At 44.4% G+C, this 17,767-nt stretch overlaps 1 protein-coding gene across 8 annotated transcripts in view; it reads left to right on the top strand.

Annotated features, from left to right (window-relative positions):
* Positions 1-7,801: 7,801 nt before the first annotated feature.
* The window catches only part of UPF2 (UPF2 regulator of nonsense mediated mRNA decay), a 1,571,752-nt gene continuing 1,561,786 nt past the window's right edge, over positions 7,802-17,767 (top strand). For 3 of the 8 annotated variants that reach the window (XM_085652868.1, XM_085652864.1, XM_085652861.1), the window contains exon 1: positions 8,064-8,279. The gene's annotated coding sequence lies outside the window, so the exon portion shown is untranslated. Of the gene's footprint in view, positions 7,820-7,864; positions 8,280-17,767 lie in introns of those variants that run through there. The other 5 variants (XM_085652865.1, XM_085652862.1, XM_085652863.1 and 2 more) reach the window with 4 other exon arrangements.

Raw genomic sequence — 17,767 nt, 5'->3', positions numbered from 1 at the left:
CTATTCTACTAAAAGACAGCAAGATTACAGGACAGAAGAGAAGCAGGCATATGCAAACCCATCCTACATTAAGGCTAGGGTAACATAACACACTTAAGTCAGTACAAAATGGTGGTGGTTGAGGGTCATCTTAGGATGTCAGACCACAAACGTGGCTCATTCACTACAACAATAATAACAATTACTCTTAAAATGTGCTACAATACATATACATTGGTAGTGTCAGGTTAATAGAGAAATTGGTAATTTTGTAGATTCCTTGGTGAATGGAGTACGAGGTGCTGGCCATTTATATAGTCAGAAATGATTGCCAGGGCAGATGATTGAGTTTAGTATGATGTGTGTAGCTTCATACATATATGCCACCTTGACCTATTCTTATATCTTTAAATAGGCTAGCCAATGGTGTTTGTTATTTTAACTACTCCTTAGTACTTTGTCTTTCATGCTAGAATGAAATAATTGCTATAAAATTTAAGCATGATGGTGCCTGTTGCCATTGATGCTTGGGGTGTTTAGAAGTGTTTAAAAGAAATGCGCACGAGTTTTAATGTTAGTAAAATACATAACAGGTGTTATATGAATGCAAACCTTTCTTCCCCTGCTATCCCTCCGCTATCCTTCTCACTCCAAATAACTGACTAATATCCACCACTCAAATTACTTTCATATTTCACCATACTAATTCACCACTAATCCTTTTTGGGTTTCCGGAGTAGCGTGCTTCAACACCCCATCAGGGGTAACAAGCGCTATATAAATACAAACTTTTTTTCCTCTTCTATTCTTCTGCTATCCTTGCTAAATGAAATAACTGACTCACCTATCCACCACTTAAAATTTACTTGCATGTTTCACTATACTAATTCAACACTAATCCTCTATGGGTCCCAGAGTAGCGTGCTACTCGCTGAAAAATGCGCTTGGACGCCTCGTCAGGGGTAGTAAGCGCTATACAAATGCAAATGCAAATACAATACAATACTTGTAAGAAGTTACAGGTGAAAACGTTGGCACAAATGGCTGTTTTTTTTTCAATTTTCAATTGTTAGTTTCTATAAAAAACAAGCATTTGCAATGCAATAGGTCTCGCAACTGCGAGTTTTGGAGCTATTGGTATTGTAAATGGTATTGTAAATGACAACGCCTTTAATTTATTCACAAGCATCAGGCATCAGACATCCACAAGCATCAGACATCAGGCATAAGACATCCACAAGCATCAGGCATCAGACATCAGTCATGAGACATCAGGAATCAGACATCCACAAGCATCAGACATCAGTCATCAGACATCCACAAGCATCAGACATCAGGCATCAGGAATCAGACATCAGACATCCACAAGCATCAGACATCAGGCATCAGACATCCACAAGCATCAAACATCAGGCATCAGACATCCACAAGCATCAGACATCAGGCATCAGGTATCACACATCAGGCATAAGACATCAGCCATCAGACATCCACAAGTATCAGACATCTACACGCATCAGGCATTAGACATCAGGCATCAGACATCCACAAGCATCAGACATCAGGCATCAGACATCCACAAGCATCAGGCATCAGACATCATGCATGAGACATCCACAAGCATCAGACATCAGGCATCAAACATCCACAAGCATCAGACATCCACAAGCATCATGCATCAGACTGGCTGACCGTACCCAGGCTGTCCATCTAGCCGAATTTTCCGCTCCGCCCCGTAGTGTACAATGTGGTGTCCCTCAGGGCTCTTCTCTTTCCCCTCTCTTATTCAATCTTTACATTTTTCCCCTTATTTCTGCACTGCAACAAATGGAGGTCACAGTTTACAATTACGCCAATGACCTCCAACTTATATTTAATTTCTCCTCTCCTTCACTAGGTATCACTAGCTTCCAGTCCGTCATGCTGTTTATCCGGGACTGGATGAACGCAAACCATCTCAAACTCAACCCGGATAAGACAGAGCTGGTACTGACTGGAGGCAGTGGCAACCCCTGGTCTCCCTCTTTCTGGCCTCCCTCTCTCGGCCTACCTCCCACCCCCACTCATTCAGTCAAGACTCTTGGTATCACACTTAATCATCACTTGACTCTTCACTCCCACATAAGCGCTGTGGTTTCCTCTTGTTTTTTCTCCCTGCGCATTATTAGGAAAGTCTCCCGGTTCTTTTCTCCCCCTGCACTTAAATTGATTGTAATGGCCTTATCCAAGATCGACTACGGAAACATTATTTATAATGGTGTTCCCGCCTATGCCCTTCAACGCCTTCAACTAGTGCAGAACCAGGCAGCTCGCCTGGTACATGGGCTATCTAAATCTCACCATTCCTCTCCCCTCCTTACCGCCCTTCACTAGCTCCCTATCAAACAGCAGGCCCTTTTCAAACTTGGCTGCCTTACTTTTCAAGCCAGGGCGGGTACAGCTCCCGTCTTCATCAATTCGGCCATCACCAACTACCACCCTTCTAGAGACCTTCGCTCTTCCACTAAATCTCTACTTGTCATTCCCCGTTTTAAGAAACAAAGATCGGGAGGCCTGAAATTTTCAGTCCTCGCGCCTACCCTCTGGAATACCCTTCCGCTTTCCATTCGTCTCTCCCCCTCCTATATTGACTTCCGCAAGGCCCTCAAGACCTTCTTGTTCCAGCAAGCTTTCAGCCCTTAGCTCTTAGCCTCCCGTACTCTTTTTCGCCTTAGGAATCCCTTCCAGCGCCATGAAACTGCTAGTGCACGTGCGCTTTATACATTTTTAAAAATTCAAATTCAAATCAGACATCATGCATCAGACAGGCAACACACATCATCGGGCATCAGACATCAGGCATCAGACATCCACAAGCATCAGACATCAGGAATCAGACTTCAGGTATCAGACATCAGGCATCAGCCATCAGCCATAAGACATCATGCAAGAGACATCATGCATCAGACATCCACAAGCATCAGACATCCACAAGCATCAGACATCAGGCAGCAGACATCATGCATCAGACAACATACATCCACAAGCATCAGGCATCAGACATCAGGCATCAGATATCAGACATCAGGCATCAGACATCCACAAGCATCAGGCATCAGACATCCACAAGCATCAGACATCAGGCATCCACAAGCATCAGACATCCACAAGCATCAGGCATCCACAAGCATCAGGCATCAGACATCCACAAGCATCAGACATCAGGCATCCACAAGCATCAGACATCAGGCATCAAACATCAGGCATCAGACATCCACAAGCATCAGGCAACAGACATCCACAAGCATCAGACATCAGGCATCAGACATCCACAAGCATCAGGCATCATACATCAGGCATTAGATATCCACAAGCATCAGGCATCAGACATCAGTCATGAGACATCAGGCATCAGACATCCACAAGCATCAGACATCAGGCATCAGACATCCACAAGCATCAGACATCAGGCATCAGACATCCACAAGGATCAGACATCAGGCATCAGACTTCAGACATCCACAAGCATCAGGCATCAGACATCCACAAGCATCAGGCATCCACAAGCATCAGACATCAGGAATCAGACATCAGGAATCAGACATCAGGCATCAGACATCAGGCACCAGACATCCACAAGCATCAGACATCAGGCATCAGACATTCACAAACATCAGGCATCAGACATCAGGCATTAGACATCCACAAGCATCAGACATCAGGCATCAGACATCCACAAGCATCAGACATCATGCATCAGACATCAGGTGTGAGACATCATGCATCAGACATCTACAAGCATCAGGCATCAGACAGCCACAAGCATCAGACATCCACAAGCATCAGACATCAGGAATCAAACATCCACAAGCATCAGACATCCACAAGCATCAGACATCATGCATCAGACATCAGGCAACACACATCCACAAGCATCAGACATCAAACATCGGGCATCAGACATCAGGCATCAGACTTCCACAAGCATCAGACATCAGGCATCAGACATCCACAAGCATCAGACATCAGGTATCAGACAACATGCATCAGACATCCACAAGCATCAGAAATCAGGTAGCAGACATCATGCATCAGACATCAGGCAACACACATCCACAAGCATCAGGCATCAGACATCCACAAGCATCAGACATCAGACAGCCACAAGCATCAGACATCCACAAGCATCAGACATCCACAAGCATCAGCCATCATGCATCAGGCAACACACATCCACAAGCATCAGGCATCAGACATCAAACATCGGGCATCAGACATCAGGCATCAGACTTCCACAAGCATCAAGCATCAGACATCAGGCATCAGACATCCACAAGTATCAGACATCAGGTATCAGACATCATGCATCAGACATCCACAAGCATCAGACATCAGGTATCAGACATCAGGCAACACACATCCACAAGCATCAGACATCCACAAGCATCAAGCATCAGACATCAGGCATCAGACATCCACAAGCATCAGACATCAGGAATCAGACATCAGGCATCAGACATCATGCATCAGACATCCGGCATCAGACATTCACAAACATCAGGCATCAGACATCCACAAGCATCAGACATTAGGCATCAGACATCCACAGGCATCAGACATCATGCATCAGACATCAGGTGTCAGACATCATGCATCAGACATCCACAAGCATCAGACAGCCACAAGCATCAGACATCCACAAGCATCAGACATCAGGAATCAAACACCCACAAGCATCAAACATCCACAAGCATCAGCCATCATGCATCAGACATCAGGCAACACACATCCACAAGCATCAGACATCAAACATCGAGCATCAGACATCAGGCATCACACATCCACAAGCATCAGACATCAGGCATCAGACATCCACAAGCATCAGACATCAGGCATAAGACATCAGGCATCACACATCCACAAGCATCAGACATCTACAAGCATCAGACATCAGGCATAAGACATCCACAAGCATCAGGCATCAGACATCCGCAAGCATCAGACAGTGTGCTCAGTTGTATTATGTCCGCTGGAATAATAGCAAAGTAAACAAAGCAAAGTACTAACTTGTACTACAAAAAGTATGTGCGCTGCTATTAATATAAAGCTTAGCGTGCAGCGCAGTTATGTGCTCATGGCAACCTAAAAACAAACAAAAATGTAAAAAGACCGCGCTCTGTTGGCATTAAATAATGTTAAAGACGTACATCGTAAAGCCCTTCGCTCTGAAAATAAAGAAACCCATTTCGGACATGCAGGCTTTTGTAAGTACATGATAACGTGAATGTTTAAAAAGACGAACAAGATAAGCCCGGCGGAGCGTGGCGCGCGCGCTTGGCGGGGGCGGGGGAGAGGGAGCGGGAGCGCATTCCAGGCGGGTGAGCGGACCCTTTGAAGTAGGATGCCAAACGGATTGCATGGCGGCACGATGCACGTGATTGTGCGCGTGCTCGCCATGCAGTCCGCTTTTGGGAGCACTTTTGGGAGCCCCTTACTATAGTCTTGCATTGCGATCGCTTACGCGATAGCTAGGCGAGACCTAAAAAACCTTGAAGTATCTACACAAATGACCCCTTGCTGAATTCAGAATTTTGTCTACTCTTCAGAAATGTATAGCTTTCTGGGATCCATTATTGCTTTCACACCCATTTCTACTACTAACTGGAAGGAGGTTGAAAGCACAAAAAAGTAGCACAAATAGGCTATGTCCTAGCAAAATTCCCAAACTGTTAGTTTTCTGAAAAAAGTCTGCTTGTCCCTGAAAGCTGAGAAGATGATGATTTCAGCACCACAAACCCTTTGTTGATACCAATTGCAGGGGGGGAACCAGACACTTTGTTTTGCAGCATTTTTTTTCCCATGCTTCCCAAAAATCTGTATTTTGGCTAATTTCTGGGTCCCCTCCAGGGGAATCCACAAACCCTGAGTACCTTTAAAATCCCCATGATGTTGGAAGAAAAGGGCGCAAACTTGGCGTGGATACCTTATAGGAACAAAAAGTTACAGGGGCCTAAGCACAAACAAACTACCCCAAAAAGCCAAACAAGCATTTGCAATGCTATAGGTCTCGCATTTTTTAAGTTTGAGCTATTGGCATTGCTAAATAATGCAACACCAATAGCTCAAACTGTAATAATGTGAGACCTATTGCATTGCAAATTCTTGTTAATTGTCTTTCAGCCACACTAGCAGTATTTTTATAAGTTGCCGGTAGACAGCGCATTTTGCATGGGTAGTGGGCCCAAATTTTCAGAATCATTTTTGCTTTAAAATCTTATCAGATTAAAGCTTTTATATACTATCTGCTGTAGTTTGTGTTCTGCCTGGAAAGCATTGAAGCGTCTCCACTTGCTGAACTCTCAAGTGCGAAGCGAAACCAACCGTAATAAAGCTTTCTAGTTTGGGATGTTTCAAACGTGCTGGGTCCATACGCACAACGTGTTCATGCAGATGCATAACTCAGCCTCCAATTTAACGTGTGTTGTTAATAAAAACGTTGTGGCGCTGTGTGGTGTCCTGTGGCATGTTCACTAATGTGATACGACAGTGCGCCCTGAGCGTCACATTAACAATGGGATAATCTGACGCGTGACACAAAAAGTAGCTGAAAGCGGGCACACATTGTTCATGCTTCATTAGGCATGCCCTGAGTCTGAGAGTGCTGCATTACAGGCAGCATTTTTTTACCTCCTCCATCTCATGCTAACGTCGCCGAAAGAAGTACAGACAGCAGCAGAATGTTCTCTGGGTCGTCTCTCAGGTGAGCATTGAGAACTCCTCGTCCTTAAGCGCGGAGCGCTTTTGAGGATAGCGCAATTTAAGAACTTTAATTTAACAAGGAGCTTTCGATTCTTAGTGTAGACAAAGTTCCCGTTTGAGAGTTCTGGACACAAAACTGGCGTGAAGTTCTGAGGCATTGGGTGTGGGCGGCCTGATGAGACGTTCGAGGGCGCCACATGTGGTAGCAGGGCTCTGTGTTTTGTTAATTGTAATGGCGGATTTAAGGGGGAAGAAAAGTGAGTTGTCTCTGCATGCATAATAAACAGGCCAATGAGCGTCTGTTGGCTGCTGACGGGGGTGTGTGTGGGGGGGGTGGAGGGGTGGTGTTTTGTAGCTGAGAGGAAGGGGTCACATCAAAGCGGCCGTGCGGCCCGCAAAAGTGAAAGCAAACGAGTGCTTTCAGGCCTCCAAATGGTGCGCGCGCCCGGCTGACGCACATGCACTGTATTTGGAGGCCTGAAAAGCCACTGTTTGCACTTCCAAAACTCGCTTACTATAAGTCTCGCCAGAGCAGCGCTAAAGCGCTGTCTCAGGCGAGACCTAAAAAGGTTAAGCACAGGGAGTGGAAAAGGCCTAGCAGCCTGATTGTTCTGTTTTTCTCTTTTTGACTGTATATACAGATATATATGTAGTCCAGTCGCTGACTTCTAAGTAGACCTTCTGGTACTGCACGCATTCTTAAGCATTGTATACATACAAGTGCGGTCGCACAACTTGGTTTGCACGTTCCATAGACCAAAACATTAAACCAGGCCCGCCTGACCCTGGCATGGCCGCCACTGCTTACATGCGCGGCAACGGGTGCGCTATCTTCCACTTGTCTCGCTCCTCTGAGTGACGTTCCAACAACATGTCACACCCCATGGTATCGTCCCTCCTCTTCCATGGTAACACTCTGTTCTATCATTTCGTGCGTCATATTCTTGCAGCGCTATGGCCGGTGTAAGTTTATTAGGAGATACGGCCCAGTTTGAACAAACCAAACTCTGAGTCGTTGCACGCAGCTATTTCCTCATTAGCTCCACTGAACCTATGGTTAGCCAAGGCCCTACCGCTCTTTCCTTCCGTATTCCCCACAGAAGTAGGTGAATGGACTAGTCTTTGGCAGTGTCTGATGGATGCGTATGACGTTTGACCTCTTGCGGGCTGTCTAAAAAGTCGCCTGTTTGATACATCTTTCTTCTTGGGACTCGCCGTTCCTTTGTACTGATCTGGTTCCCCAGTTTGCTTTACGGCTTCCCTTCTCTTTTGGTGTTATTGCTTCACACTCGCTGTACCGGCGTTTTTACTTCCGCTACTTCGCAGGCAGTGCGTTAATTCCCCTTGTACGCGGGGTCCTCAAGAGAAGGACAGCGCTGGGGTCCTGCGGTGTGTGAGAGCTGAATGTTTACAGGAATTCAAAGGTAAACGTTCCCCGCTTCCTAACGCGCGGAAGCGCAGGCACTTCTGCGTTAGACCTGGGCCTTTTCTTACGGTGTTCCACCTACTCTTCATACCCATGAGTGCCCCGACGGTCGGCAGCGAGCGGTGCCACTTCTGCTGTGAGTACCAGCAAGTTGTGTTTCTTGAGGCTGCCAAACCTAAGAGGGTTATATCGAGAATGTAAATGTTGTTTAATAAAGTAGTTCAAATTGCAATATTTGATAATCTGCAGGCATAACCTATTTGATAGTAGCTGCAATTGTATCCACCAGTAAAAGACTCTGCCAAAGTTCCAGCCTCGGACTCAGAGTTTAGATCACGTAGTTGGTACCTTAACGTTAACCAATTGCAACGACACCATAATTGGCTGGTCGTGGGGTGGCAGTGTAGTATAATTCGGTTCACTGGTGCAGTTGTTTGTATATCTGCGTTTGTATAGTAGATTGTCATTACTCTGCTTCCGTGCAGACTGCTGTTTGTGGACTTCGCACCAGCTGTGAGTCTGCTCATTCACTGCTTTCAGGAGATGAGTTCCAGTCGTTTTAAATAAAAGGGCTGACTATTCCGTACTAAAATGTATACAGTTATGCTTTGTAAGCAGCGTTCGTATAGCGCATATCTGCCATTGCCATCTGTCCAGCTTACTGCTGTGATGTTTCTAGAACTGTCGGTGGGAGCAAATGCAATGATGTGCCTATCTCCTTTTTATGGTAACAGCATTATGCACCTGCTAGAGAAATCATTGTGCACAATGTTAAAAACATACTGGGTTGTCAGAGTGCCATGAAGTTTGCTGTCCGGCATGTATCGAATTCACATGACTGATTACTTGTATTATATCAGAAGAGGCAGTGTAAGAAATGGAAAATACTCGTGGAGGCCATAAATAGGGAGGCATGGGAGTGACGAGGACCGGAGTCTGTAAGTCTACTTGTACTTTTATATGTTAAATCTGCCCCAGAGAAATTGTAAACAAGGAAAAGCATAATAGTATATATGTTCTGGCTTACTTAGTTTATCACGAACACCTCGGAGCTTGAAATATCATACGGGGCTTTGGTTCTTCCTTCAGACATCATTGGGTTGCCTGTTTGCTGTTTCCTGAATTGACCTTTGCTGCTCTGTGTGCCCAGTGCTTGGCGCATTCTGTTTCGCTGCACCCTTCGTCCCCCGCCGCCGCAACTACCATCAGCGGCCGCCGAGTGGGGTCGAACTACGTTACCCAGCAGCCTGCGCATCAAGAGACCCGCCCACAACCTTTCCCGCGCCAGGAGGCGCTTTAAAATCCGCCGCTTCCTTGGCAGAGCGGGTTGCCTGTTTGCTGTTTCCTGAATTGACCTTTGCTGCTCTGTGTGCCCAGTGCTTGGCGCATTCTGTTTCGCTGCACCCTTCGTCCCCCGCCGCCGCAACTACCATCAGCGGCCGCCGAGTGGGGTCGAACTACGTTACCCAGCAGCCTGCGCATCAAGAGACCCGCCCACAACCTTTCCCGCGCCAGGAGGCGCTTTAAAATCCGCCGCTTCCTTGGCAGAGCGGGTTGCCTGTTTGCTGTTTCCTGAATTGACCTTTGCTGCTCTGTGTGCCCAGTGCTTGGCGCATTCTGTTTCGCTGCACCCTTCGTCCCCCGCCGCCGCAACTACCATCAGCGGCCGCCGAGTGGGGTCGAACTACGTTACCCAGCAGCCTGCGCATCAAGAGACCCGCCCACAACCTTTCCCGCGCCAGGAGGCGCTTTAAAATCCGCCGCTTCCTTGGCAGAGCGGGTTGCCTGTTTGCTGTTTCCTGAATTGACCTTTGCTGCTCTGTGTGCCCAGTGCTTGGCGCATTCTGTTTCGCTGCACCCTTCGTCCCCCGCCGCCGCAACTACCATCAGCGGCCGCCGAGTGGGGTCGAACTACGTTACCCAGCAGCCTGCGCATCAAGAGACCCGCCCACAACCTTTCCCGCGCCAGGAGGCGCTTTAAAATCCGCCGCTTCCTTGGCAGAGCGGGTTGCCTGTTTGCTGTTTCCTGAATTGACCTTTGCTGCTCTGTGTGCCCAGTGCTTGGCGCATTCTGTTTCGCTGCACCCTTCGTCCCCCGCCGCCGCAACTACCATCAGCGGCCGCCGAGTGGGGTCGAACTACGTTACCCAGCAGCCTGCGCATCAAGAGACCCGCCCACAACCTTTCCCGCGCCAGGAGGCGCTTTAAAATCCGCCGCTTCCTTCGCGTCGCGGGACGCGCGCGGGCGTCGCCGGGCTGAGCCCGGGCAGAGGGCGGGCCGTCTGTGGCCGTCAGGGGCAGGAAGAGGCTGGGCGGGCCCACCTCCCTGACGATCGGACCAAAAAGACGAGAGGTAGCCATTGACCTACGGACATGGTAGATTGTATTTGTTGTATGATAACTGCGTAACACCTATTCTCTCCCAGGCTCGACCCACTCACACTAGCGTTTGATATAACCCAAGCTTACTGTAGCATAACTAAACACTCATTATGGCTACACCCAGCACAAGGAACAGAACTTTACTGGGAGGCTCTGTGCGTGGCACCCTAGATAGCTTCATTACCAGGGCTGCCTCTGTCCTGGAGCAAGAAATTGCTATAGTAGAGAGACGCCTCTCGGCTGAACTCATACAAAATAAGCGTTCCTCACTCGGACCCATTCGATCCGCATTGTCCCCGAATCCAACAATTTCTGTTCCCTCCATAATACATGATACGTCTAGCGACTCTACGACAGCTTCACTTATCATCGAGTCTACATCTTTAGTTCACTCTCACGCTTGCTCACCATCATTGGCTCTTAAACCACATTCCAAAGATCCCTCTGACAGCGTACCATCCACCGCATCACCCCTCAGGTTTATTGCCACCATTCCTGAACAGATTAAGCCTACACAATCAATCACCACTATCCTCCCTCCTCCCTCAAAGAAAAGGAGGAGATGCTCAAAAAACGTCAACCAGAGCAAAAAAGTTCAAAAAGAGGTTATTAATCCTCGGAGCACAAAACACACCAATGACCTCAGTTCTCTAGGCAATACTCGTACTCACGACGTAATCACCAACGAACTGATGGGCCGATTAGAAACCCTGGTAAAATCCCTCGTTCTTCCTGTCTTAGAAAGAATAAAGGGTTTGTCTACACAATTAGATTCACTAGCAAAGCTGGCGCAAACAAATAGTGATCAACTTGAATCACTACTATTACATCCAACTATCCCAGCAATGAAAAGTCCTGTTGACCTTATTTCATCCCGAGCAACAAATAAAAGTAATTTAGCTGTAAAAAGATCCATAAAGCCATCTACTAAGGAAACTCCAAATCATTCGCAGCTAGGTACAAAGAACAATATCGACACTGCTCAAAGCCAGAGCACTGATAACACCAAACCTACCAACCCAAGTAAGAAACGGGATATTGTAGCTGCTGACACCCCTCTCAGTCACAATCAAGATTTAAATTGCAAACACATAAATCTACCCCCAGAAGCAGTACCCTACGTCGTAGTCTTGACAGGAGTCCCGCCATTGGACTTAGGGAAAAGGGAGGGCTACTATGATTTAAAAAACAAGGTGATGCACTGGCTGAGACAGCATAGGCCGCTCCCTCCTAATATCAACGGGGAAATTCTGAACGTCCGTCGACTAATCTGGGTAGGCCCACGGCCAAAGGAAACATCAGGTGACATAATAATCGTCAATTTTAGAGATCATAGGGCAACTACTTATATAACTAGCTGGTTACAAAATCAAACTCAAAGCTCTATAAAAACCTATGATTTAACATATTTTTACCCCCAGCCCCTAGCTAGCAATCTGGTCAACTCAAACTCCCCTCCTCGTAATAGACCGAGATCTTTCAACTTTAATATCCCAATATCAAATCGTTTTTCGACCCTCGAAGGACTTGAGGATATAGATTGACTCCCTGTAGAGGTTCATGGTCAGGGATTTTTTCATGATATAAGGAAGGGGCAAGTACCCATCCTTCCTCCCTATCCTTTATCTCTACGTAATGGTCAAATTTCTGAGGGGCTACCTCATACAGCTCACAACAACGCTGAGACTCCTAGACCAGCAAGTTTGGCTTCCTCGACACCTGTAACATATTTTAAAAATACCAGTGCCCAAATTCATAACACACAAACAATTGCAGTTCTATTCTGGAACGTGGCGGGTCTACGTTCGAAACTAGAGAACGATATTTGGACTAATTTTATCGTAGATTTTAATATATTATGCCTTCAAGAGACTTGGCTAACTACAGAAGTCCACCTTCAAGGCTATAGAACCTATTTCTCACCAGCTGAACATTCCAAGTTCGGCAGGGCCAAAGGAGGCTTAACCATTTTTCTATCAAATCTGATTAAGCTAGAAAATATTAAACTTATAACGCTCGACCCTAACTTTCAACTACTTAGTATTACACCAAATTCCAGAGACTACTTCCTTTTGGTTAATTTTTACAACAACCTATCGGATCGGGATGCAATGGGGAAAATTAATTCAATCTTTACCATAATAACATCTATAACAAAAAAGTCTACCCGAGAAGTAACCATCATATGGGGCGGCGATTTTAACCAGTCTATCTGTGCTGCCCCAAACATTCATTTGTGCGGATTAATCGATGAGGACGAAAACCCCATTCTACATTTTTCCCATTCACAGTTGGGTAGCCTTTTAAATGAAATAACTTTCAACTTAGATCTAAGAATTGCATCAAAATTAACAGATGGTAAACCGATGCTGGCTCCAACTTTCCACGGCAGAGGTTGCAATTCAACGATAGATTTCATTTTACAGACAAATGGCCTGATATCAAAGGATTTCACTTTTGAAACCCATCAGGTAGCTCTAAGCGATCATTATCCGATAAGTACAACCTTTTTAATCTCGACAGGGCCCACCAAAAAAACCTCCAGCGCCCTGACCCAGAACAATTTAGAATTAGCAAGATTAAACGGATACTCGCTAAAATGGGCCACAGTTGATCCGGGAAAAATAACTTCTACCGTGATCACTGAAGCCTATCTACCCATAATGAAATGCTTGGACATGACCACCCCCAACCATGACGTTGTTGCTAATTTTGGGCTGGTGATACAAACCATTAAAAATGCCCTAATGGTTAAAAAAAACGGCTCAAAGAAGAGCAGCCAGGGCTGGTTCAATCACTCGTGTACCATCGCCCATACTAATTTAAAACTCGCCTTACATAAAACGCCCAGGGATAGGGCAGAAATAGCTACTCTAAGGAGAGTATATAACACCGCCATTAAGGAACGGAAGACGGAACTAAGACGACAACTCTGGGATCAACTACACGAGAGTTGCCTTAGTAATAACAATATCACTTTCTGGAAGGTAGTAAAAACACCATCCTTAACTGACAAGGGCAGCCTCCCTAACATAGAGGTTGCTATAGACGAAAGACAATGGGTAGAGCACTTTTCTCAAATTTTTAAGTCTCACTCGACAGTAAAAGACCTTGGAGGAAATGACTCTCACGAGCACCAGTCTTCGACCTTCCCCATTGATATGACCATTACTTGTGACCAAGTTGAAAGGGCGCTGAACGCAAGTAAAAAAGGCAAGGCACCCGGCCCTGACTGTGTCCCAATAGACTTCTACAAAATGTACCCCGAGCTATGGATTCCCTTTCTGACCAGGGTTTTTAACGCATTGACTTTTACTGGCATCCCTGAGTCTTGGAAGAGCTCCATATTAGTCCCTATCTTTAAGAAGGGAGACCGCAACCTACCCTCCTGTTATCGTCCCATCTCCCTTTTAGATTCCACAGGAAAGATGATGGGTCGAATACTACTTGATGGTTTGCAGGAATGGGTCGCGAAAAATAACATTCTATCTGACCTACAATACGGGTTTCGAGAAGGATTGGGGACCGTAGACCAAGCCCTAAATCTATCATTACTAATTGATAAGTATGTTAACATTAAAGAAGGGGCTCTATATATGGTCTACGTAGATTTATCATCTGCCTTTGACTGCGTTAGCCACTCCAAACTCTGGCCCATCCTACTAGACATAGGGTTGGAACAAACTGCAGTAACTTACATCAGAGAACTCTACGCCGACGCGTCAGCTAGAGTAAGGTTTGGCACAGGGGGAGAGCTTACAGCGCCGTTTGGGGTGGAGAAGGGCGTGAGGCAGGGATGTGTTCTGGCCCCGTTTCTATTTACCCTTTATACAAACGGCTTAGAGAAAGAGATGCTGAAAGGGGCCCAAGATCTCCCAATGGTAGCAAACCGCCCTGTCCCGGCCCTCCTGTATGCCGACGATGCTGTGCTTCTAGCCCGTACTTCTAATGAAATACAGAAGGCCTTAAATAGTTATGCTTCATTCATGGCAAGCCTTGACCTCAAAATTAACGTTGGGAAAACTTTTGTCATGAAGGCAGGAGTTAAAAGGAAGAATAAAACTAAGTCCATTTTTCTGAATGACGAAAGACTAGCAACAACGGACAAATATCCCTATCTTGGCGTCATGATGGACGAAAAACTCAGTTGGAAACCAGCGGTAGAAGTAAGGAAATTGCAATTTGCAAGAACCACCTCAGCACTCACTAACTTCTCTAGGAAGATAGGGAAAAAAGCCCCCCCTGAGATGATCAAAATTTATAAAGCCAAATGCCTCTCAGTCGCCCTATACGGAGCAGGTGTATGGGGCCACGTAGCGGCTAATTCTATCCAAGTGGTTGAAAATGGCTTTTTGAAATATTTACTAGCCCTACCTACGGCAGCCTCCAATTACGCTTGCCACTTGGAATTGGGACTTTCATATGTCACTGACCTGGTGAGAATACAGCCTCTGTTATTATGGCACAGGATTTGGTCTTCCGAACACACAGTCTTTACACAACAAATCATCCAAGATTGTAGGACCCTAGATAACGTACATAGATCAAGGTGGCTAAATTACATTAAAAATTTTCTAACTGATCTAGGCCTAGAAAACCACTATAAAGACCCGACCAAGATGCAGCAAATAGCAAGGAAAGCTTTCCACAAACTTTGCCAAAACCACCTTGATGAGCTTAGACTCAATTTAGAGGTCATGAAACAAACAACTAGACATTGTTTATTAGTTCAGTCGACATTTGGTATCCAGCCATATCTGACATATAATATAACTTCCTATGAACAGTACCTTCTAGTCAGGTTTAGACTGAACTTCTTTTTCCGCCTCGTTACCTTTCCGTTTAAGAATAACTGGGATAAAACATTACCATCATGTCCCTGTGATGAGACATCACCCCAGTCAACTCTTCATACCATTCTTTTTTGCAAGTACTACACGCATCAACGGAGGAAACTCTTAATCCCCCTATTAAAGCGTAGGGGCCTTCGTACATGCCGCCCTGCTTTATTATATTTACAGCTACTTGAGGGGGAAGAGGTGGTTTATATTGTTTCAAACTTCCTGCAATATATAGTACGGCATAGACCTAATCTAGGGTAAAGAAACTGTGAAATAATTATATTATACTAGATCAAATATGCTACTTTTATATACTCTTTTAGGCCAACTAATGCTGCAAATATATATGTCAAAGAAGGAGATGATTTTAAATTTTTATTCTTTTTAACAACGTGATGAATTTACTGTAATTTACTGTAATTTACTGTTTTTTATATGACGATTTTATAACCTGTAAATTCTGTAACAATATCTTTTATGGCTTTTTATGAATTGCCGAATAAAGAAATATTGATGATGATCATTGTGTACTCGGCGAATTCCAGTATATAATAGCAAAATAAATCTTACTGATTATGCACTTGCTGGTGTGCTCTGTGTCCAGTCACGTCACAAGTTTTCCCACCATTAAATAACGTAGAGCTTGCACAGCAGTACATTCCTGCTTCACAGATTAGATTTTTTTTGTAGATAGCTGTATTTGGTAAGTGTATCTCTTTAAAGCATGTAGCCTTTTGAATATATTTTCGTTCTGTATTCTATTTTGGAGTTGTAATGGAATGTAGTAGGGAAACTTGGTGATATGCTGAAGATAAATCCAACGTTGAGAAATATTTAGCACCACGAGTTAATGACATTTCATCGATTCTCGGTAAAGGATATTGATCAACAATAATATTGTCATTAAGACTTCTTAGATCAACGCCTAAACACATTTTTCCATTGGCCCGTCTAGCTACAACCAATGTAGAAATCCATTCTGCAGCTTCTATGGGTTCAATAATGCAATTTTTTGGTAATTTTAATAATTCATTCTTAACTTCATCTTTAATAATGACTGGTACGTTGCGCACTTTATGTATTTTAGGGATAGCATTACTTTTTAACCTTATGCGATGAGAAAAACCTTTCGATTTCCCAATCTTACCAGAAAATACATTGGGAAATTCTTTAAGAACCCAATTCTTGGTGCTCTCACCTTCACACGCAACAAGGACTTGTTCTGGACTATTGGGGTCAAGAATAATATGTAAGTCTCTTTGAACCTTCCAGCCTAGAACAGAAGAACCATCAGAAGCAACATACAATTTACATACAGCAGTGCGGTTTTTGAACTCAAATACTAAAGAGCGATATCCCAACATATCAATTTTATCACCTGTGAAGCTTTCAGGAAGCACATCGGTAGGTTCTAAATGTGGGCCTAAATCATTAATTCATTCTTTTTCCCCAGACATTCTTAGCAATTATAGTGAAAGGCGAACCCGAGTCTGCTTCAACCTGTAAAGGAATGCCACCAAATTTTACAATACACAAAGGTTTGCTTCTTTCATTATCATCAATGTTTAAAACGATATTGCATTGTTTGGTTTCTTTGAGATTAGGAGCAGAATTGTGTGAGTCAGAGTCGTAATCAGATGAGTCTGTATCTGTAATACAAGTAACTTTCGGTCGCTGAATAGGTTTTTTTCTTGCAAACTTTAGCAAAATGACCTAAAACTCCACATTGTGAACATTTAGTAGATCTTGCTGGACATTTTTCAAAACCTGCGTTGTGATTTTTGTCACCACAACGATAGCAAGCAAAAATAGATGGATCATTATGCTTAAATTTTGACTTGGCAGAAGATTTATAATTGAAATTCTTTGATTGAAAATTCTTATTAGTTGCTTTTTTCGAAGACTCTGCTTTTCTTGTAATCTGTGATTTCATTAACTGTAGGAGTAGAATCAGTTTGATCAGATAATGCTTTGGAACTTCTGTCTGAAAGTTCAGCTTTTTTAACAAGTGTGATAACATCTTTAAGACTGGATTCACCTTCTATCCAAAGTCTATCCTGAATGCTTTTATTTTTTGAGCAAACAACTACTTGATCTCTTATAAGTTCATCATGTAACCCTCCAAATTTGCAATGTGCAGCTAACAATTTTAATTGAGAGACATATTCTTCCACAGATTCGTGTTGAAGTTGTTTCCTTTTGAAAAAAGCGCGTCTTGTTACTCTTATACATACTGTGGGTGAATAATGTTCAGTTAAGTCTGAAATAGCTGTTTGTTTTAAAAATGTCAAAATCACCCGATCTATCAGGTTTTTGCATTTGATTGTATACTCTTAAATCTTCAGGGCCAAGACTGTATAAGAGCATTCTTTTCTTTCTTTCTGGGGACAAGGTACCAACA

The sequence above is a fragment of the Triturus cristatus genome, chromosome 4_1 (assembly GCF_964204655.1).
Source record: "Triturus cristatus chromosome 4_1, aTriCri1.1, whole genome shotgun sequence".
NCBI lineage: Eukaryota > Metazoa > Chordata > Amphibia > Caudata > Salamandridae > Triturus > Triturus cristatus.
This window is presented reverse-complemented; position numbering and strand designations above follow the sequence as displayed.